At 46.2% G+C, this 21,160-nt stretch overlaps 13 non-coding genes across 13 annotated transcripts; all 13 read left to right on the forward strand.

Moving 5' to 3' along the window:
• Positions 1–49: 49 nt before the first annotated feature.
• On the forward strand, positions 50–122 carry trnav-uac (transfer RNA valine (anticodon UAC)). Its single transcript has one exon. It is a non-coding gene; the product is annotated as a tRNA-Val (tRNA).
• Positions 123–1,791: 1,669 nt separating this feature from the next.
• On the forward strand, positions 1,792–1,873 carry trnal-aag (transfer RNA leucine (anticodon AAG)). Its single transcript has one exon. It is a non-coding gene; the product is annotated as a tRNA-Leu (tRNA).
• Positions 1,874–2,995: 1,122 nt separating this feature from the next.
• Positions 2,996–3,068, forward strand: trnav-uac (transfer RNA valine (anticodon UAC)). Its single transcript has one exon. It is a non-coding gene; the product is annotated as a tRNA-Val (tRNA).
• Positions 3,069–4,737: 1,669 nt separating this feature from the next.
• On the forward strand, positions 4,738–4,819 carry trnal-aag (transfer RNA leucine (anticodon AAG)). The gene has a single exon. It is a non-coding gene; the product is annotated as a tRNA-Leu (tRNA).
• Positions 4,820–5,941: 1,122 nt separating this feature from the next.
• Positions 5,942–6,014, forward strand: trnav-uac (transfer RNA valine (anticodon UAC)). The gene has a single exon. It is a non-coding gene; the product is annotated as a tRNA-Val (tRNA).
• A 1,669-nt stretch (positions 6,015–7,683) lies between these two features.
• On the forward strand, positions 7,684–7,765 carry trnal-aag (transfer RNA leucine (anticodon AAG)). The gene has a single exon. It is a non-coding gene; the product is annotated as a tRNA-Leu (tRNA).
• A 1,122-nt stretch (positions 7,766–8,887) lies between these two features.
• On the forward strand, positions 8,888–8,960 carry trnav-uac (transfer RNA valine (anticodon UAC)). The gene has a single exon. It is a non-coding gene; the product is annotated as a tRNA-Val (tRNA).
• Positions 8,961–10,629: 1,669 nt separating this feature from the next.
• On the forward strand, positions 10,630–10,711 carry trnal-aag (transfer RNA leucine (anticodon AAG)). Its single transcript has one exon. It is a non-coding gene; the product is annotated as a tRNA-Leu (tRNA).
• A 1,122-nt stretch (positions 10,712–11,833) lies between these two features.
• On the forward strand, positions 11,834–11,906 carry trnav-uac (transfer RNA valine (anticodon UAC)). Its single transcript has one exon. It is a non-coding gene; the product is annotated as a tRNA-Val (tRNA).
• A 2,873-nt stretch (positions 11,907–14,779) lies between these two features.
• Positions 14,780–14,852, forward strand: trnav-uac (transfer RNA valine (anticodon UAC)). Its single transcript has one exon. It is a non-coding gene; the product is annotated as a tRNA-Val (tRNA).
• A 1,669-nt stretch (positions 14,853–16,521) lies between these two features.
• trnal-aag (transfer RNA leucine (anticodon AAG)) lies at positions 16,522–16,603 on the forward strand. The gene has a single exon. It is a non-coding gene; the product is annotated as a tRNA-Leu (tRNA).
• Positions 16,604–17,725: 1,122 nt separating this feature from the next.
• On the forward strand, positions 17,726–17,798 carry trnav-uac (transfer RNA valine (anticodon UAC)). Its single transcript has one exon. It is a non-coding gene; the product is annotated as a tRNA-Val (tRNA).
• A 2,873-nt stretch (positions 17,799–20,671) lies between these two features.
• trnav-uac (transfer RNA valine (anticodon UAC)) lies at positions 20,672–20,744 on the forward strand. Its single transcript has one exon. It is a non-coding gene; the product is annotated as a tRNA-Val (tRNA).
• The last annotated feature ends 416 nt before the right edge of the window (positions 20,745–21,160 follow it).

The raw sequence follows: 21,160 nt of genomic DNA on the forward strand, positions 1-21,160 counted from the left end.
ACTTTCAGTGCTGGATGCCACTGAGCTGCAGCGGGGGCGACCGAGGCTTGTTTCTGTAGTGTAGTGGTCATCACGTTCGCCTTACACGCGAAAGGTCCCCAGTTCGAAACTGGGCAGAAACTGCTCTGCTCTTCAACCGCAGCCTTTGACATCGACAAGAACGGAGCTTTCTTGCTTGCTTTCCCATCTGCAAACCTGCTTTCGAGTTTGCTTGAACAAATCTTCTCTCGTAGTGCAATGCAATGCAATGCAATTCCATTTAATTACTGTGCAAAGCATTGTAAAGTTTTTCTCCAACCTGTTTCCTATCATATGCCATTCTGTTTGAGAGTGTCGTTACCCCCTTCTGATCCTTCCACGAAAAGCATTACCGCATTCGCATTCCTTGCGCAGGCGGCCCGGTTCAAAGACAGGGAAGAAGCTGATGTGCTGGTGTCACAGTGCACCACGGATTCCTCAACTAGTCTGTCTGTCAAATGTATCCCAAAGTCGTCTCTGAAAGACCTCATTTGGAAGGTGTCTGTCGTTATTCAACGTGCGAGAATTGGCACCAGAGGTCCTGAATCATGTTTTGGAGCAGTTCGCACGTTAGTGGCTCATTCAATCAGCAACAGCAATGAAAAAAATTACACTCTCAGAGGAACCTCTGGACCTGTGCTTTCATAGCGTCGCTAGTATTAAGGTGCGCCCCGAGATCTAAGCCACGTTGGAACTGAAACGGAGGAATCGACAGAGAGGCGACAGAATGACATCGCATCCATTTGGTTTTCTTTACATCACTGACGAGCAGGAAAATGGAAACGGGGAGGGCGAGTGGGGAAGTGAGGCAGTTGCAGCTCTGGAGAACGTCCTTCTTTGTGATTCACTCAGCAACCAGAGACGTGACGGTGACTCAGGCGTGAGAGCTCTTCACATCGTGAACAAAAAGCAATCAAGGGCAGTTAGCACCTCTTCCGGAGTGGGGGTGGGGTGAGGTAATTACCTTCTGACTTCTGTTACTATGTTCAGAAACTGCCTTTTGGATTGAGGTGAACAGAAACTGCATTTCTAAAAAGCACCATGGAACTTGTTAAACTTTATTGAGTCGCGCTTTTTCATCGATTCACACACAGGTTTCCAACTCTTTTGGTATCGATGAGGCTCATGTCCAGGTGTGATAATCTCTGCAGCAAATTGCACGGTTAAGGTAAAAGGCAAGGAAAGTGACATCTCGAACCGGCCCCGAGGTCAGACCTTCCTCACAATGTAATCTGTCGTTCTCGGATTGTAATGCTACCTCCGGTTTTAGGGTGGAACATTCTTTGGGAACCTTATTCTGCAAAACAGACACAGTGACTGAAACTATGCTGCACGGTATGATTTGGGACACGGCCTGCTCAGCTTTGTGCATTTTCCCTGTAGTCCGGTGTGTTTCATGTTCCGTGTAAACGTGAAAGTTGTCCTGTTTCGAGCAATGGGTGAAATCATTTAGCAAAGCAAGAATCGAAATTGCAGTAATGTCAAGTAGCTCATGGTAATTTGACCCAATCATAACCGATCATATATTCCCACGCACTCACAGATACATTTGTAGCTGAATCCAGTCTGAGAAGATAGACTCAGTTTACCAGTGATTTTTGTCTGGATTGATGGGCTATCGTTAACTGCTGAGAAATTGATATTGTAGACGGGCACATCCCAGCAGCTGTGCGAGTCGGAGAGGGATCATTCAACCCTTTTCACGTCAGTTTGAATCTGTTGTTATGCAGGAACACAATTGGAAGTGCAAGAAAATGGACTCGCGGGCGTGCTGGTAGTGTGGCCGAGCGGTCTAAGGCGCTGGATTAAGGCTCCAGACTCGATAGAGGCGTGGGTTCGAATCCCACCGCGGCCATTTCTGCTGAACAGCTCCAACGGAACAGCTGGTTTAAATGCTGCTTCAATCCCTGCCTCATTTCTGTTTAAAACAGAAGAAAAATGAGTTTGCTTCCCGGGGAATTGACTGCGGTGTGGAAAAGTGCCGAATTTTCCAAAGTGTCTGTGCTGTCGTGATCGTGTTCGCTTCCCGCACGGAAAATCGCCAGCAGCTCTACTGTTGCTTTCTGTTCCAGGCAAGTTGAGCTTTTACTGGAACCGAATGGAGACTGTTATTTCATCGTTGTTGCGAAACAGAGTCCTACGGTGACTCGACTCGTCGTTATTTGGTTTTCTGGCCAATGAGAAAATCGTTCCAATGTATTTCGATGTCATATGTTATTGAATTTCTCCCACTTCAGTCATTTCCGTCCTGGAGACATCGGAAGGGAAAGGTAATCTAATCGAGACTGTGATTGGTGAAATTCACTTTTTATGGCCCATTCTTATTATGTTCTTTCTTTGTCTCTTTGCAGCATTGTCTGGGAAGTGGTGGTGCACTCAGGCTCCAGTATGTTTGAAAGAGTAGTTTGGAATTGCCCTGTTGTTAGTTGTGTGATTACTGTATGGCTCATGCCCCCGGACTGTCTCACATTTAGCATTCATGCTCGCTGTGTCTGAAAATGCATTTGGTTTTCCAGTTTTGTTTGTGTTCCGTGTTAAATGCTTTCTGTTTTGCGATTCGCTCAATACATTACGAATTAACAGGGTTTCTGAGGTAACTTCCAGCTGAGAATCTGGGAAACTTTCACGGAGTATGGTCAGTCGGAGCAAAAGTAAGGAAGTCGTACGTTTCTGCAGTGTTTCACAATGCTACCTTTCCCGTGAGCAGTCGAACAGACTAAATGATTTTGCCACAGACTGCGACGGTAAGCTCCGCAAAAACGTAATTCTTTAAAGCAGGTGTAAGCAACACAACGTTATTGGGGTACACCGCGTGGAAACAGACACTTCGGTGTATCTCGTCCATGCTCACCACATCGCCAAAATTAAACAAGTCCCATTAAACAACGAGCTAACGGAAACAGAAAGGTGAAAGGTAGAATGGCTTCAACTTTCAGTGCTGGATGCCACTGAGCTGCAGCGGGGGCGACCGAGGCTTGTTTCTGTAGTGTAGTGGTCATCACGTTCGCCTTACACGCGAAAGGTCCCCAGTTCGAAACTGGGCAGAAACTGCTCTGCTCTTCAACCGCAGCCTTTGACATCGACAAGAACGGAGCTTTCTTGCTTGCTTTCCCATCTGCAAACCTGCTTTCGAGTTTGCTTGAACAAATCTTCTCTCGTAGTGCAATGCAATGCAATGCAATTCCATTTAATTACTGTGCAAAGCATTGTAAAGTTTTTCTCCAACCTGTTTCCTATCATATGCCATTCTGTTTGAGAGTGTCGTTACCCCCTTCTGATCCTTCCACGAAAAGCATTACCGCATTCGCATTCCTTGCGCAGGCGGCCCGGTTCAAAGACAGGGAAGAAGCTGATGTGCTGGTGTCACAGTGCACCACGGATTCCTCAACTAGTCTGTCTGTCAAATGTATCCCAAAGTCGTCTCTGAAAGACCTCATTTGGAAGGTGTCTGTCGTTATTCAACGTGCGAGAATTGGCACCAGAGGTCCTGAATCATGTTTTGGAGCAGTTCGCACGTTAGTGGCTCATTCAATCAGCAACAGCAATGAAAAAAATTACACTCTCAGAGGAACCTCTGGACCTGTGCTTTCATAGCGTCGCTAGTATTAAGGTGCGCCCCGAGATCTAAGCCACGTTGGAACTGAAACGGAGGAATCGACAGAGAGGCGACAGAATGACATCGCATCCATTTGGTTTTCTTTACATCACTGACGAGCAGGAAAATGGAAACGGGGAGGGCGAGTGGGGAAGTGAGGCAGTTGCAGCTCTGGAGAACGTCCTTCTTTGTGATTCACTCAGCAACCAGAGACGTGACGGTGACTCAGGCGTGAGAGCTCTTCACATCGTGAACAAAAAGCAATCAAGGGCAGTTAGCACCTCTTCCGGAGTGGGGGTGGGGTGAGGTAATTACCTTCTGACTTCTGTTACTATGTTCAGAAACTGCCTTTTGGATTGAGGTGAACAGAAACTGCATTTCTAAAAAGCACCATGGAACTTGTTAAACTTTATTGAGTCGCGCTTTTTCATCGATTCACACACAGGTTTCCAACTCTTTTGGTATCGATGAGGCTCATGTCCAGGTGTGATAATCTCTGCAGCAAATTGCACGGTTAAGGTAAAAGGCAAGGAAAGTGACATCTCGAACCGGCCCCGAGGTCAGACCTTCCTCACAATGTAATCTGTCGTTCTCGGATTGTAATGCTACCTCCGGTTTTAGGGTGGAACATTCTTTGGGAACCTTATTCTGCAAAACAGACACAGTGACTGAAACTATGCTGCACGGTATGATTTGGGACACGGCCTGCTCAGCTTTGTGCATTTTCCCTGTAGTCCGGTGTGTTTCATGTTCCGTGTAAACGTGAAAGTTGTCCTGTTTCGAGCAATGGGTGAAATCATTTAGCAAAGCAAGAATCGAAATTGCAGTAATGTCAAGTAGCTCATGGTAATTTGACCCAATCATAACCGATCATATATTCCCACGCACTCACAGATACATTTGTAGCTGAATCCAGTCTGAGAAGATAGACTCAGTTTACCAGTGATTTTTGTCTGGATTGATGGGCTATCGTTAACTGCTGAGAAATTGATATTGTAGACGGGCACATCCCAGCAGCTGTGCGAGTCGGAGAGGGATCATTCAACCCTTTTCACGTCAGTTTGAATCTGTTGTTATGCAGGAACACAATTGGAAGTGCAAGAAAATGGACTCGCGGGCGTGCTGGTAGTGTGGCCGAGCGGTCTAAGGCGCTGGATTAAGGCTCCAGACTCGATAGAGGCGTGGGTTCGAATCCCACCGCTGCCATTTCTGCTGAACAGCTCCAACGGAACAGCTGGTTTAAATGCTGCTTCAATCCCTGCCTCATTTCTGTTTAAAACAGAAGGAAAATGAGTTTGCTTCCCGGGGAATTGACTGCGGTGTGGAAAAGTGCCGAATTTTCCAAAGTGTCTGTGCTGTCGTGATCGTGTTCGCTTCCCACACGGAAAATCGCCAGCAGCTCTACTGTTGCTTTCTGTTCCAGGCAAGTTGAGCTTTTACTGGAACCGAATGGAGACTGTTATTTCATCGTTGTTGCGAAACAGAGTCCTACGGTGACTCGACTCGTCGTTATTTGGTTTTCTGGCCAATGAGAAAATCGTTCCAATGTATTTCGATGTCATATGTTATTGAATTTCTCCCACTTCAGTCATTTCCGTCCTGGAGACATCGGAAGGGAAAGGTAATCTAATCGAGACTGTGATTGGTGAAATTCACTTTTTATGGCCCATTCTTATTATGTTCTTTCTTTGTCTCTTTGCAGCATTGTCTGGGAAGTGGTGGTGCACTCAGGCTCCAGTATGTTTGAAAGAGTAGTTTGGAATTGCCCTGTTGTTAGTTGTGTGATTACTGTATGGCTCATGCCCCCGGACTGTCTCACATTTAGCATTCATGCTCGCTGTGTCTGAAAATGCATTTGGTTTTCCAGTTTTGTTTGTGTTCCGTGTTAAATGCTTTCTGTTTTGCGATTCGCTCAATACATTACGAATTAACAGGGTTTCTGAGGTAACTTCCAGCTGAGAATCTGGGAAACTTTCACGGAGTATGGTCAGTCGGAGCAAAAGTAAGGAAGTCGTACGTTTCTGCAGTGTTTCACAATGCTACCTTTCCCGTGAGCAGTCGAACAGACTAAATGATTTTGCCACAGACTGCGACGGTAAGCTCCGCAAAAACGTAATTCTTTAAAGCAGGTGTAAGCAACACAACGTTATTGGGGTACACCGCGTGGAAACAGACACTTCGGTGTATCTCGTCCATGCTCACCACATCGCCAAAATTAAACAAGTCCCATTAAACAACGAGCTAACGGAAACAGAAAGGTGAAAGGTAGAATGGCTTCAACTTTCAGTGCTGGATGCCACTGAGCTGCAGCGGGGGCGACCGAGGCTTGTTTCTGTAGTGTAGTGGTCATCACGTTCGCCTTACACGCGAAAGGTCCCCAGTTCGAAACTGGGCAGAAACTGCTCTGCTCTTCAACCGCAGCCTTTGACATCGACAAGAACGGAGCTTTCTTGCTTGCTTTCCCATCTGCAAACCTGCTTTCGAGTTTGCTTGAACAAATCTTCTCTCGTAGTGCAATGCAATGCAATGCAATTCCATTTAATTACTGTGCAAAGCATTGTAAAGTTTTTCTCCAACCTGTTTCCTATCATATGCCATTCTGTTTGAGAGTGTCGTTACCCCCTTCTGATCCTTCCACGAAAAGCATTACCGCATTCGCATTCCTTGCGCAGGCGGCCCGGTTCAAAGACAGGGAAGAAGCTGATGTGCTGGTGTCACAGTGCACCACGGATTCCTCAACTAGTCTGTCTGTCAAATGTATCCCAAAGTCGTCTCTGAAAGACCTCATTTGGAAGGTGTCTGTCGTTATTCAACGTGCGAGAATTGGCACCAGAGGTCCTGAATCATGTTTTGGAGCAGTTCGCACGTTAGTGGCTCATTCAATCAGCAACAGCAATGAAAAAAATTACACTCTCAGAGGAACCTCTGGACCTGTGCTTTCATAGCGTCGCTAGTATTAAGGTGCGCCCCGAGATCTAAGCCACGTTGGAACTGAAACGGAGGAATCGACAGAGAGGCGACAGAATGACATCGCATCCATTTGGTTTTCTTTACATCACTGACGAGCAGGAAAATGGAAACGGGGAGGGCGAGTGGGGAAGTGAGGCAGTTGCAGCTCTGGAGAACGTCCTTCTTTGTGATTCACTCAGCAACCAGAGACGTGACGGTGACTCAGGCGTGAGAGCTCTTCACATCGTGAACAAAAAGCAATCAAGGGCAGTTAGCACCTCTTCCGGAGTGGGGGTGGGGTGAGGTAATTACCTTCTGACTTCTGTTACTATGTTCAGAAACTGCCTTTTGGATTGAGGTGAACAGAAACTGCATTTCTAAAAAGCACCATGGAACTTGTTAAACTTTATTGAGTCGCGCTTTTTCATCGATTCACACACAGGTTTCCAACTCTTTTGGTATCGATGAGGCTCATGTCCAGGTGTGATAATCTCTGCAGCAAATTGCACGGTTAAGGTAAAAGGCAAGGAAAGTGACATCTCGAACCGGCCCCGAGGTCAGACCTTCCTCACAATGTAATCTGTCGTTCTCGGATTGTAATGCTACCTCCGGTTTTAGGGTGGAACATTCTTTGGGAACCTTATTCTGCAAAACAGACACAGTGACTGAAACTATGCTGCACGGTATGATTTGGGACACGGCCTGCTCAGCTTTGTGCATTTTCCCTGTAGTCCGGTGTGTTTCATGTTCCGTGTAAACGTGAAAGTTGTCCTGTTTCGAGCAATGGGTGAAATCATTTAGCAAAGCAAGAATCGAAATTGCAGTAATGTCAAGTAGCTCATGGTAATTTGACCCAATCATAACCGATCATATATTCCCACGCACTCACAGATACATTTGTAGCTGAATCCAGTCTGAGAAGATAGACTCAGTTTACCAGTGATTTTTGTCTGGATTGATGGGCTATCGTTAACTGCTGAGAAATTGATATTGTAGACGGGCACATCCCAGCAGCTGTGCGAGTCGGAGAGGGATCATTCAACCCTTTTCACGTCAGTTTGAATCTGTTGTTATGCAGGAACACAATTGGAAGTGCAAGAAAATGGACTCGCGGGCGTGCTGGTAGTGTGGCCGAGCGGTCTAAGGCGCTGGATTAAGGCTCCAGACTCGATAGAGGCGTGGGTTCGAATCCCACCGCTGCCATTTCTGCTGAACAGCTCCAACGGAACAGCTGGTTTAAATGCTGCTTCAATCCCTGCCTCATTTCTGTTTAAAACAGAAGGAAAATGAGTTTGCTTCCCGGGGAATTGACTGCGGTGTGGAAAAGTGCCGAATTTTCCAAAGTGTCTGTGCTGTCGTGATCGTGTTCGCTTCCCACACGGAAAATCGCCAGCAGCTCTACTGTTGCTTTCTGTTCCAGGCAAGTTGAGCTTTTACTGGAACCGAATGGAGACTGTTATTTCATCGTTGTTGCGAAACAGAGTCCTACGGTGACTCGACTCGTCGTTATTTGGTTTTCTGGCCAATGAGAAAATCGTTCCAATGTATTTCGATGTCATATGTTATTGAATTTCTCCCACTTCAGTCATTTCCGTCCTGGAGACATCGGAAGGGAAAGGTAATCTAATCGAGACTGTGATTGGTGAAATTCACTTTTTATGGCCCATTCTTATTATGTTCTTTCTTTGTCTCTTTGCAGCATTGTCTGGGAAGTGGTGGTGCACTCAGGCTCCAGTATGTTTGAAAGAGTAGTTTGGAATTGCCCTGTTGTTAGTTGTGTGATTACTGTATGGCTCATGCCCCCGGACTGTCTCACATTTAGCATTCATGCTCGCTGTGTCTGAAAATGCATTTGGTTTTCCAGTTTTGTTTGTGTTCCGTGTTAAATGCTTTCTGTTTTGCGATTCGCTCAATACATTACGAATTAACAGGGTTTCTGAGGTAACTTCCAGCTGAGAATCTGGGAAACTTTCACGGAGTATGGTCAGTCGGAGCAAAAGTAAGGAAGTCGTACGTTTCTGCAGTGTTTCACAATGCTACCTTTCCCGTGAGCAGTCGAACAGACTAAATGATTTTGCCACAGACTGCGACGGTAAGCTCCGCAAAAACGTAATTCTTTAAAGCAGGTGTAAGCAACACAACGTTATTGGGGTACACCGCGTGGAAACAGACACTTCGGTGTATCTCGTCCATGCTCACCACATCGCCAAAATTAAACAAGTCCCATTAAACAACGAGCTAACGGAAACAGAAAGGTGAAAGGTAGAATGGCTTCAACTTTCAGTGCTGGATGCCACTGAGCTGCAGCGGGGGCGACCGAGGCTTGTTTCTGTAGTGTAGTGGTCATCACGTTCGCCTTACACGCGAAAGGTCCCCAGTTCGAAACTGGGCAGAAACTGCTCTGCTCTTCAACCGCAGCCTTTGACATCGACAAGAACGGAGCTTTCTTGCTTGCTTTCCCATCTGCAAACCTGCTTTCGAGTTTGCTTGAACAAATCTTCTCTCGTAGTGCAATGCAATGCAATGCAATTCCATTTAATTACTGTGCAAAGCATTGTAAAGTTTTTCTCCAACCTGTTTCCTATCATATGCCATTCTGTTTGAGAGTGTCGTTACCCCCTTCTGATCCTTCCACGAAAAGCATTACCGCATTCGCATTCCTTGCGCAGGCGGCCCGGTTCAAAGACAGGGAAGAAGCTGATGTGCTGGTGTCACAGTGCACCACGGATTCCTCAACTAGTCTGTCTGTCAAATGTATCCCAAAGTCGTCTCTGAAAGACCTCATTTGGAAGGTGTCTGTCGTTATTCAACGTGCGAGAATTGGCACCAGAGGTCCTGAATCATGTTTTGGAGCAGTTCGCACGTTAGTGGCTCATTCAATCAGCAACAGCAATGAAAAAAATTACACTCTCAGAGGAACCTCTGGACCTGTGCTTTCATAGCGTCGCTAGTATTAAGGTGCGCCCCGAGATCTAAGCCACGTTGGAACTGAAACGGAGGAATCGACAGAGAGGCGACAGAATGACATCGCATCCATTTGGTTTTCTTTACATCACTGACGAGCAGGAAAATGGAAACGGGGAGGGCGAGTGGGGAAGTGAGGCAGTTGCAGCTCTGGAGAACGTCCTTCTTTGTGATTCACTCAGCAACCAGAGACGTGACGGTGACTCAGGCGTGAGAGCTCTTCACATCGTGAACAAAAAGCAATCAAGGGCAGTTAGCACCTCTTCCGGAGTGGGGGTGGGGTGAGGTAATTACCTTCTGACTTCTGTTACTATGTTCAGAAACTGCCTTTTGGATTGAGGTGAACAGAAACTGCATTTCTAAAAAGCACCATGGAACTTGTTAAACTTTATTGAGTCGCGCTTTTTCATCGATTCACACACAGGTTTCCAACTCTTTTGGTATCGATGAGGCTCATGTCCAGGTGTGATAATCTCTGCAGCAAATTGCACGGTTAAGGTAAAAGGCAAGGAAAGTGACATCTCGAACCGGCCCCGAGGTCAGACCTTCCTCACAATGTAATCTGTCGTTCTCGGATTGTAATGCTACCTCCGGTTTTAGGGTGGAACATTCTTTGGGAACCTTATTCTGCAAAACAGACACAGTGACTGAAACTATGCTGCACGGTATGATTTGGGACACGGCCTGCTCAGCTTTGTGCATTTTCCCTGTAGTCCGGTGTGTTTCATGTTCCGTGTAAACGTGAAAGTTGTCCTGTTTCGAGCAATGGGTGAAATCATTTAGCAAAGCAAGAATCGAAATTGCAGTAATGTCAAGTAGCTCATGGTAATTTGACCCAATCATAACCGATCATATATTCCCACGCACTCACAGATACATTTGTAGCTGAATCCAGTCTGAGAAGATAGACTCAGTTTACCAGTGATTTTTGTCTGGATTGATGGGCTATCGTTAACTGCTGAGAAATTGATATTGTAGACGGGCACATCCCAGCAGCTGTGCGAGTCGGAGAGGGATCATTCAACCCTTTTCACGTCAGTTTGAATCTGTTGTTATGCAGGAACACAATTGGAAGTGCAAGAAAATGGACTCGCGGGCGTGCTGGTAGTGTGGCCGAGCGGTCTAAGGCGCTGGATTAAGGCTCCAGACTCGATAGAGGCGTGGGTTCGAATCCCACCGCTGCCATTTCTGCTGAACAGCTCCAACGGAACAGCTGGTTTAAATGCTGCTTCAATCCCTGCCTCATTTCTGTTTAAAACAGAAGGAAAATGAGTTTGCTTCCCGGGGAATTGACTGCGGTGTGGAAAAGTGCCGAATTTTCCAAAGTGTCTGTGCTGTCGTGATCGTGTTCGCTTCCCGCACGGAAAATCGCCAGCAGCTCTACTGTTGCTTTCTGTTCCAGGCAAGTTGAGCTTTTACTGGAACCGAATGGAGACTGTTATTTCATCGTTGTTGCGAAACAGAGTCCTACGGTGACTCGACTCGTCGTTATTTGGTTTTCTGGCCAATGAGAAAATCGTTCCAATGTATTTCGATGTCATATGTTATTGAATTTCTCCCACTTCAGTCATTTCCGTCCTGGAGACATCGGAAGGGAAAGGTAATCTAATCGAGACTGTGATTGGTGAAATTCACTTTTTATGGCCCATTCTTATTATGTTCTTTCTTTGTCTCTTTGCAGCATTGTCTGGGAAGTGGTGGTGCACTCAGGCTCCAGTATGTTTGAAAGAGTAGTTTGGAATTGCCCTGTTGTTAGTTGTGTGATTACTGTATGGCTCATGCCCCCGGACTGTCTCACATTTAGCATTCATGCTCGCTGTGTCTGAAAATGCATTTGGTTTTCCAGTTTTGTTTGTGTTCCGTGTTAAATGCTTTCTGTTTTGCGATTCGCTCAATACATTACGAATTAACAGGGTTTCTGAGGTAACTTCCAGCTGAGAATCTGGGAAACTTTCACGGAGTATGGTCAGTCGGAGCAAAAGTAAGGAAGTCGTACGTTTCTGCAGTGTTTCACAATGCTACCTTTCCCGTGAGCAGTCGAACAGACTAAATGATTTTGCCACAGACTGCGACGGTAAGCTCCGCAAAAACGTAATTCTTTAAAGCAGGTGTAAGCAACACAACGTTATTGGGGTACACCGCGTGGAAACAGACACTTCGGTGTATCTCGTCCATGCTCACCACATCGCCAAAATTAAACAAGTCCCATTAAACAACGAGCTAACGGAAACAGAAAGGTGAAAGGTAGAATGGCTTCAACTTTCAGTGCTGGATGCCACTGAGCTGCAGCGGGGGCGACCGAGGCTTGTTTCTGTAGTGTAGTGGTCATCACGTTCGCCTTACACGCGAAAGGTCCCCAGTTCGAAACTGGGCAGAAACTGCTCTGCTCTTCAACCGCAGCCTTTGACATCGACAAGAACGGAGCTTTCTTGCTTGCTTTCCCATCTGCAAACCTGCTTTCGAGTTTGCTTGAACAAATCTTCTCTCGTAGTGCAATGCAATGCAATGCAATTCCATTTAATTACTGTGCAAAGCATTGTAAAGTTTTTCTCCAACCTGTTTCCTATCATATGCCATTCTGTTTGAGAGTGTCGTTACCCCCTTCTGATCCTTCCACGAAAAGCATTACCGCATTCGCATTCCTTGCGCAGGCGGCCCGGTTCAAAGACAGGGAAGAAGCTGATGTGCTGGTGTCACAGTGCACCACGGATTCCTCAACTAGTCTGTCTGTCAAATGTATCCCAAAGTCGTCTCTGAAAGACCTCATTTGGAAGGTGTCTGTCGTTATTCAACGTGCGAGAATTGGCACCAGAGGTCCTGAATCATGTTTTGGAGCAGTTCGCACGTTAGTGGCTCATTCAATCAGCAACAGCAATGAAAAAAATTACACTCTCAGAGGAACCTCTGGACCTGTGCTTTCATAGCGTCGCTAGTATTAAGGTGCGCCCCGAGATCTAAGCCACGTTGGAACTGAAACGGAGGAATCGACAGAGAGGCGACAGAATGACATCGCATCCATTTGGTTTTCTTTACATCACTGACGAGCAGGAAAATGGAAACGGGGAGGGCGAGTGGGGAAGTGAGGCAGTTGCAGCTCTGGAGAACGTCCTTCTTTGTGATTCACTCAGCAACCAGAGACGTGACGGTGACTCAGGCGTGAGAGCTCTTCACATCGTGAACAAAAAGCAATCAAGGGCAGTTAGCACCTCTTCCGGAGTGGGGGTGGGGTGAGGTAATTACCTTCTGACTTCTGTTACTATGTTCAGAAACTGCCTTTTGGATTGAGGTGAACAGAAACTGCATTTCTAAAAAGCACCATGGAACTTGTTAAACTTTATTGAGTCGCGCTTTTTCATCGATTCACACACAGGTTTCCAACTCTTTTGGTATCGATGAGGCTCATGTCCAGGTGGGATAATCTCTGCAGCAAATTGCACGGTTAAGGTAAAAGGCAAGGAAAGTGACATCTCGAACCGGCCCCGAGGTCAGACCTTCCTCACAATGTAATCTGTCGTTCTCGGATTGTAATGCTACCTCCGGTTTTAGGGTGGAACATTCTTTGGGAACCTTATTCTGCAAAACAGACACAGTGACTGAAACTATGCTGCACGGTATGATTTGGGACACGGCCTGCTCAGCTTTGTGCATTTTCCCTGTAGTCCGGTGTGTTTCATGTTCCGTGTAAACGTGAAAGTTGTCCTGTTTCGAGCAATGGGTGAAATCATTTAGCAAAGCAAGAATCGAAATTGCAGTAATGTCAAGTAGCTCATGGTAATTTGACCCAATCATAACCGATCATATATTCCCACGCACTCACAGATACATTTGTAGCTGAATCCAGTCTGAGAAGATAGACTCAGTTTACCAGTGATTTTTGTCTGGATTGATGGGCTATCGTTAACTGCTGAGAAATTGATATTGTAGACGGGCACATCCCAGCAGCTGTGCGAGTCGGAGAGGGATCATTCAACCCTTTTCACGTCAGTTTGAATCTGTTGTTATGCAGGAACACAATTGGAAGTGCAAGAAAATGGACTCGCGGGCGTGCTGGTAGTGTGGCCGAGCGGTCTAAGGCGCTGGATTAAGGCTCCAGACTCGATAGAGGCGTGGGTTCGAATTCCACCGCGGCCATTTCTGCTGAACAGCTCCAACGGAACAGCTGGTTTAAATGCTGCTTCAATCCCTGCCTCATTTCTGTTTAAAACAGAAGAAAAATGAGTTTGCTTCCCGGGGAATTGACTGCGGTGTGGAAAAGTGCCGAATTTTCCAAAGTGTCTGTGCTGTCGTGATCGTGTTCGCTTCCCGCACGGAAAATCGCCAGCAGCTCTACTGTTGCTTTCTGTTCCAGGCAAGTTGAGCTTTTACTGGAACCGAATGGAGACTGTTATTTCATCGTTGTTGCGAAACAGAGTCCTACGGTGACTCGACTCGTCGTTATTTGGTTTTCTGGCCAATGAGAAAATCGTTCCAATGTATTTCGATGTCATATGTTATTGAATTTCTCCCACTTCAGTCATTTCCGTCCTGGAGACATCGGAAGGGAAAGGTAATCTAATCGAGACTGTGATTGGTGAAATTCACTTTTTATGGCCCATTCTTATTATGTTCTTTCTTTGTCTCTTTGCAGCATTGTCTGGGAAGTGGTGGTGCACTCAGGCTCCAGTATGTTTGAAAGAGTAGTTTGGAATTGCCCTGTTGTTAGTTGTGTGATTACTGTATGGCTCATGCCCCCGGACTGTCTCACATTTAGCATTCATGCTCGCTGTGTCTGAAAATGCATTTGGTTTTCCAGTTTTGTTTGTGTTCCGTGTTAAATGCTTTCTGTTTTGCGATTCGCTCAATACATTACGAATTAACAGGGTTTCTGAGGTAACTTCCAGCTGAGAATCTGGGAAACTTTCACGGAGTATGGTCAGTCGGAGCAAAAGTAAGGAAGTCGTACGTTTCTGCAGTGTTTCACAATGCTACCTTTCCCGTGAGCAGTCGAACAGACTAAATGATTTTGCCACAGACTGCGACGGTAAGCTCCGCAAAAACGTAATTCTTTAAAGCAGGTGTAAGCAACACAACGTTATTGGGGTACACCGCGTGGAAACAGACACTTCGGTGTATCTCGTCCATGCTCACCACATCGCCAAAATTAAACAAGTCCCATTAAACAACGAGCTAACGGAAACAGAAAGGTGAAAGGGAGAATGGCTTCAACTTTCAGTGCTGGATGCCACTGAGCTGCAGCGGGGGCGACCGAGGCTTGTTTCTGTAGTGTAGTGGTCATCACGTTCGCCTTACACGCGAAAGGTCCCCAGTTCGAAACTGGGCAGAAACTGCTCTGCTCTTCAACCGCAGCCTTTGACATCGACAAGAACGGAGCTTTCTTGCTTGCTTTCCCATCTGCAAACCTGCTTTCGAGTTTGCTTGAACAAATCTTCTCTCGTAGTGCAATGCAATGCAATGCAATTCCATTTAATTACTGTGCAAAGCATTGTAAAGTTTTTCTCCAACCTGTTTCCTATCATATGCCATTCTGTTTGAGAGTGTCGTTACCCCCTTCTGATCCTTCCACGAAAAGCATTACCGCATTCGCATTCCTTGCGCAGGCGGCCCGGTTCAAAGACAGGGAAGAAGCTGATGTGCTGGTGTCACAGTGCACCACGGATTCCTCAACTAGTCTGTCTGTCAAATGTATCCCAAAGTCGTCTCTGAAAGACCTCATTTGGAAGGTGTCTGTCGTTATTCAACGTGCGAGAATTGGCACCAGAGGTCCTGAATCATGTTTTGGAGCAGTTCGCACGTTAGTGGCTCATTCAATCAGCAACAGCAATGAAAAAAATTACACTCTCAGAGGAACCTCTGGACCTGTGCTTTCATAGCGTCGCTAGTATTAAGGTGCGCCCCGAGATCTAAGCCACGTTGGAACTGAAACGGAGGAATCGACAGAGAGGCGACAGAATGACATCGCATCCATTTGGTTTTCTTTACATCACTGACGAGCAGGAAAATGGAAACGGGGAGGGCGAGTGGGGAAGTGAGGCAGTTGCAGCTCTGGAGAACGTCCTTCTTTGTGATTCACTCAGCAACCAGAGACGTGACGGTGACTCAGGCGTGAGAGCTCTTCACATCGTGAACAAAAAGCAATCAAGGGCAGTTAGCACCTCTTCCGGAGTGGGGGTGGGGTGAGGTAATTACCTTCTGACTTCTGTTACTATGTTCAGAAACTGCCTTTTGGATTGAGGTGAACAGAAACTGCATTTCTAAAAAGCACCATGGAACTTGTTAAACTTTATTGAGTCGCGCTTTTTCATCGATTCACACACAGGTTTCCAACTCTTTTGGTATCGATGAGGCTCATGTCCAGGTGTGATAATCTCTGCAGCAAATTGCACGGTTAAGGTAAAAGGCAAGGAAAGTGACATCTCGAACCGGCCCCGAGGTCAGACCTTCCTCACAATGTAATCTGTCGTTCTCGGATTGTAATGCTACCTCCGGTTTTAGGGTGGAACATTCTTTGGGAACCTTATTCTGCAAAACAGACACAGTGACTGAAACTATGCTGCACGGTATGATTTGGGACACGGCCTGCTCAGCTTTGTGCATTTTCCCTGTAGTCCGGTGTGTTTCATGTTCCGTGTAAACGTGAAAGTTGTCCTGTTTCGAGCAATGGGTGAAATCATTTAGCAAAGCAAGAATCGAAATTGCAGTAATGTCAAGTAGCTCATGGTAATTTGACCCAATCATAACCGATCATATATTCCCACGCACTCACAGATACATTTGTAGCTGAATCCAGTCTGAGAAGATAGACTCAGTTTACCAGTGATTTTTGTCTGGATTGATGGGCTATCGTTAACTGCTGAGAAATTGATATTGTAGACGGGCACATCCCAGCAGCTGTGCGAGTCGGAGAGGGATCATTCAACCCTTTTCACGTCAGTTTGAATCTGTTGTTATGCAGGAACACAATTGGAAGTGCAAGAAAATGGACTCGCGGGCGTGCTGGTAGTGTGGCCGAGCGGTCTAAGGCGCTGGATTAAGGCTCCAGACTCGATAGAGGCGTGGGTTCGAATCCCACCGCTGCCATTTCTGCTGAACAGCTCCAACGGAACAGCTGGTTTAAATGCTGCTTCAATCCCTGCCTCATTTCTGTTTAAAACAGAAGGAAAATGAGTTTGCTTCCCGGGGAATTGACTGCGGTGTGGAAAAGTGCCGAATTTTCCAAAGTGTCTGTGCTGTCGTGATCGTGTTCGCTTCCCGCACGGAAAATCGCCAGCAGCTCTACTGTTGCTTTCTGTTCCAGGCAAGTTGAGCTTTTACTGGAACCGAATGGAGACTGTTATTTCATCGTTGTTGCGAAACAGAGTCCTACGGTGACTCGACTCGTCGTTATTTGGTTTTCTGGCCAATGAGAAAATCGTTCCAATGTATTTCGATGTCATATGTTATTGAATTTCTCCCACTTCAGTCATTTCCGTCCTGGAGACATCGGAAGGGAAAGGTAATCTAATCGAGACTGTGATTGGTGAAATTCACTTTTTATGGCCCATTCTTATTATGTTCTTTCTTTGTCTCTTTGCAGCATTGTCTGGGAAGTGGTGGTGCACTCAGGCTCCAGTATGTTTGAAAGAGTAGTTTGGAATTGCCCTGTTGTTAGTTGTGTGATTACTGTATGGCTCATGCCCCCGGACTGTCTCACATTTAGCATTCATGCTCGCTGTGTCTGAAAATGCATTTGGTTTTCCAGTTTTGTTTGTGTTCCGTGTTAAATGCTTTCTGTTTTGCGATTCGCTCAATACATTACGAATTAACAGGGTTTCTGAGGTAACTTCCAGCTGAGAATCTGGGAAACTTTCACGGAGTATGGTCAGTCGGAGCAAAAGTAAGGAAGTCGTACGTTTCTGCAGTGTTTCACAATGCTACCTTTCCCGTGAGCAGTCGAACAGACTAAATGATTTTGCCACAGACTGCGACGGTAAGCTCCGCAAAAACGTAATTCTTTAAAGCAGGTGTAAGCAACACAACGTTATTGGGGTACACCGCGTGGAAACAGACACTTCGGTGTATCTCGTCCATGCTCACCACATCGCCAAAATTAAACAAGTCCCATTAAACAACGAGCTAACGGAAACAGAAAGGTGAAAGGTAGAATGGCTTCAACTTTCAGTGCTGGATGCCACTGAGCTGCAGCGGGGGCGACCGAGGCTTGTTTCTGTAGTGTAGTGGTCATCACGTTCGCCTTACACGCGAAAGGTCCCCAGTTCGAAACTGGGCAGAAACTGCTCTGCTCTTCAACCGCAGCCTTTGACATCGACAAGAACGGAGCTTTCTTGCTTGCTTTCCCATCTGCAAACCTGCTTTCGAGTTTGCTTGAACAAATCTTCTCTCGTAGTGCAATGCAATGCAATGCAATTCCATTTAATTACTGTGCAAAGCATTGTAAAGTTTTTCTCCAACCTGTTTCCTATCATATGCCATTCTGTTTGAGAGTGTCGTTACCCCCTTCTGATCCTTCCACGAAAAGCATTACCGCATTCGCATTCCTTGCGCAGGCGGCCCGGTTCAAAGACAGGGAAGAAGCTGATGTGCTGGTGTCACAGTGCACCACGGATTCCTCAACTAGTCTGTCTGTCAAATGTATCCCAAAGTCGTCTCTGAAAGACCTCATTTGGAAGGTGTCTGTCGTTATTCAACGTGCGAGAATTGGCACCAGAGGTCCTGAATCATGTTTTGGAGCAGTTCGCACGTTAGTGGCTCATTCAATCAGCAACAGCAATGAAAAAAATTACACTCTCAGAGGAACCTCTGGACCTGTGCTTTCATAGCGTCGCTAGTATTAAGGTGCGCCCCGAGATCTAAGCCACGTTGGAACTGAAACGGAGGAATCGACAGAGAGGCGACAGAATGACATCGCATCCATTTGGTTTTCTTTACATCACTGACGAGCAGGAAAATGGAAACGGGGAGGGCGAGTGGGGAAGTGAGGCAGTTGCAGCTCTGGAGAACGTCCTTCTTTGTGATTCACTCAGCAACCAGAGACGTGACGGTGACTCAGGCGTGAGAGCTCTTCACATCGTGAACAAAAAGCAATCAAGGGCAGTTAGCACCTCTTCCGGAGTGGGGGTGGGGTGAGGTAATTACCTTCTGACTTCTGTTACTATGTTCAGAAACTGCCTTTTGGATTGAGGTGAACAGAAACTGCATTTCTAAAAAGCACCATGGAACTTGTTAAACTTTATTGAGTCGCGCTTTTTCATCGATTCACACACAGGTTTCCAACTCTTTTGGTATCGATGAGGCTCATGTCCAGGTGTGATAATCTCTGCAGCAAATTGCACGGTTAAGGTAAAAGGCAAGGAAAGTGACATCTCGAACCGGCCCCGAGGTCAGACCTTCCTCACAATGTAATCTGTCGTTCTCGGATTGTAATGCTACCTCCGGTTTTAGGGTGGAACATTCTTTGGGAACCTTATTCTGCAAAACAGACACAGTGACTGAAACTATGCTGCACGGTATGATTTGGGACACGGCCTGCTCAGCTTTGTGCATTTTCCCTGTAGTCCGGTGTGTTTCATGTTCCGTGTAAACGTGAAAGTTGTCCTGTTTCGAGCAATGGGTGAAATCATTTAGCAAAGCAAGAATCGAAATTGCAGTAATGTCAAGTAGCTCATGGTAATTTGACCCAATCATAACCGATCATATATTCCCACGCACTCACAGATACATTTGTAGCTGAATCCAGTCTGAGAAGATAGACTCAGTTTACCAGTGATTTTTGTCTGGATTGATGGGCTATCGTTAACTGCTGAGAAATTGATATTGTAGACGGGCACATCCCAGCAGCTGTGCGAGTCGGAGAGGGATCATTCAACCCTTTTCACGTCAGTTTGAATCTGTTGTTATGCAGGAACACAATTGGAAGTGCAAGAAAATGGACTCGCGGGCGTGCTGGTAGTGTGGCCGAGCGGTCTAAGGCGCTGGATTAAGGCTCCAGACTCGATAGAGGCGTGGGTTCGAATTCCACCGCGGCCATTTCTGCTGAACAGCTCCAACGGAACAGCTGGTTTAAATGCTGCTTCAATCCCTGCCTCATTTCTCTTTAAAACAGAAGAAAAATGAGTTTGCTTCCCGGGGAATTGACTGCGGTGTGGAAAAGTGCCGAATTTTCCAAAGTGTCTGTGCTGTCGTGATCGTGTTCGCTTCCCGCACGGAAAATCGCCAGCAGCTCTACTGTTGCTTTCTGTTCCAGGCAAGTTGAGCTTTTACTGGAACCGAATGGAGACTGTTATTTCATCGTTGTTGCGAAACAGAGTCCTACGGTGACTCGACTCGTCGTTATTTGGTTTTCTGGCCAATGAGAAAATCGTTCCAATGTATTTCGATGTCATATGTTATTGAATTTCTCCCACTTCAGTCATTTCCGTCCTGGAGACATCGGAAGGGAAAGGTAATCTAATCGAGACTGTGATTGGTGAAATTCACTTTTTATGGCCCATTCTTATTATGTTCTTTCTTTGTCTCTTTGCAGCATTGTCTGGGAAGTGGTGGTGCACTCAGGCTCCAGTATGTTTGAAAGAGTAGTTTGGAATTGCCCTGTTGTTAGTTGTGTGATTACTGTATGGCTCATGCCCCCGGACTGTCTCACATTTAGCATTCATGCTCGCTGTGTCTGAAAATGCATTTGGTTTTCCAGTTTTGTTTGTGTTCCGTGTTAAATGCTTTCTGTTTTGCGATTCGCTCAATACATTACGAATTAACAGGGTTTCTGAGGTAACTTCCAGCTGAGAATCTGGGAAACTTTCACGGAGTATGGTCAGTCGGAGCAAAAGTAAGGAAGTCGTACGTTTCTGCAGTGTTTCACAATGCTACCTTTCCCGTGAGCAGTCGAACAGACTAAATGATTTTGCCACAGACTGCGACGGTAAGCTCCGCAAAAACGTAATTCTTTAAAGCAGGTGTAAGCAACACAACGTTATTGGGGTACACCGCGTGGAAACAGACACTTCGGTGTATCTCGTCCATGCTCACCACATCGCCAAAATTAAACAAGTCCCATTAAACAACGAGCTAACGGAAACAGAAAGGTGAAAGGTAGAATGGCTTCAACTTTCAGTGCTGGATGCCACTGAGCTGCAGCGGGGGCGACCGAGGCTTGTTTCTGTAGTGTAGTGGTCATCACGTTCGCCTTACACGCGAAAGGTCCCCAGTTCGAAACTGGGCAGAAACTGCTCTGCTCTTCAACCGCAGCCTTTGACATCGACAAGAACGGAGCTTTCTTGCTTGCTTTCCCATCTGCAAACCTGCTTTCGAGTTTGCTTGAACAAATCTTCTCTCGTAGTGCAATGCAATGCAATGCAATTCCATTTAATTACTGTGCAAAGCATTGTAAAGTTTTTCTCCAACCTGTTTCCTATCATATGCCATTCTGTTTGAGAGTGTCGTTACCCCCTTCTGATCCTTCCACGAAAAGCATTACCGCATTCGCATTCCTTGCGCAGGCGGCCCGGTTCAAAGACAGGGAAGAAGCTGATGTGCTGGTGTCACAGTGCACCACGGATTCCTCAACTAGTCTGTCTGTCAAATGTATCCCAAAGTCGTCTCTGAAAGACCTCATTTGGAAGGTGTCTGTCGTTATTCAACGTG

The sequence above is a fragment of the Chiloscyllium punctatum genome, chromosome 18 (genome assembly GCF_047496795.1).
Source record: "Chiloscyllium punctatum isolate Juve2018m chromosome 18, sChiPun1.3, whole genome shotgun sequence".
In the NCBI taxonomy this organism is placed as follows: Eukaryota; Metazoa; Chordata; class Chondrichthyes; order Orectolobiformes; family Hemiscylliidae; genus Chiloscyllium; species Chiloscyllium punctatum.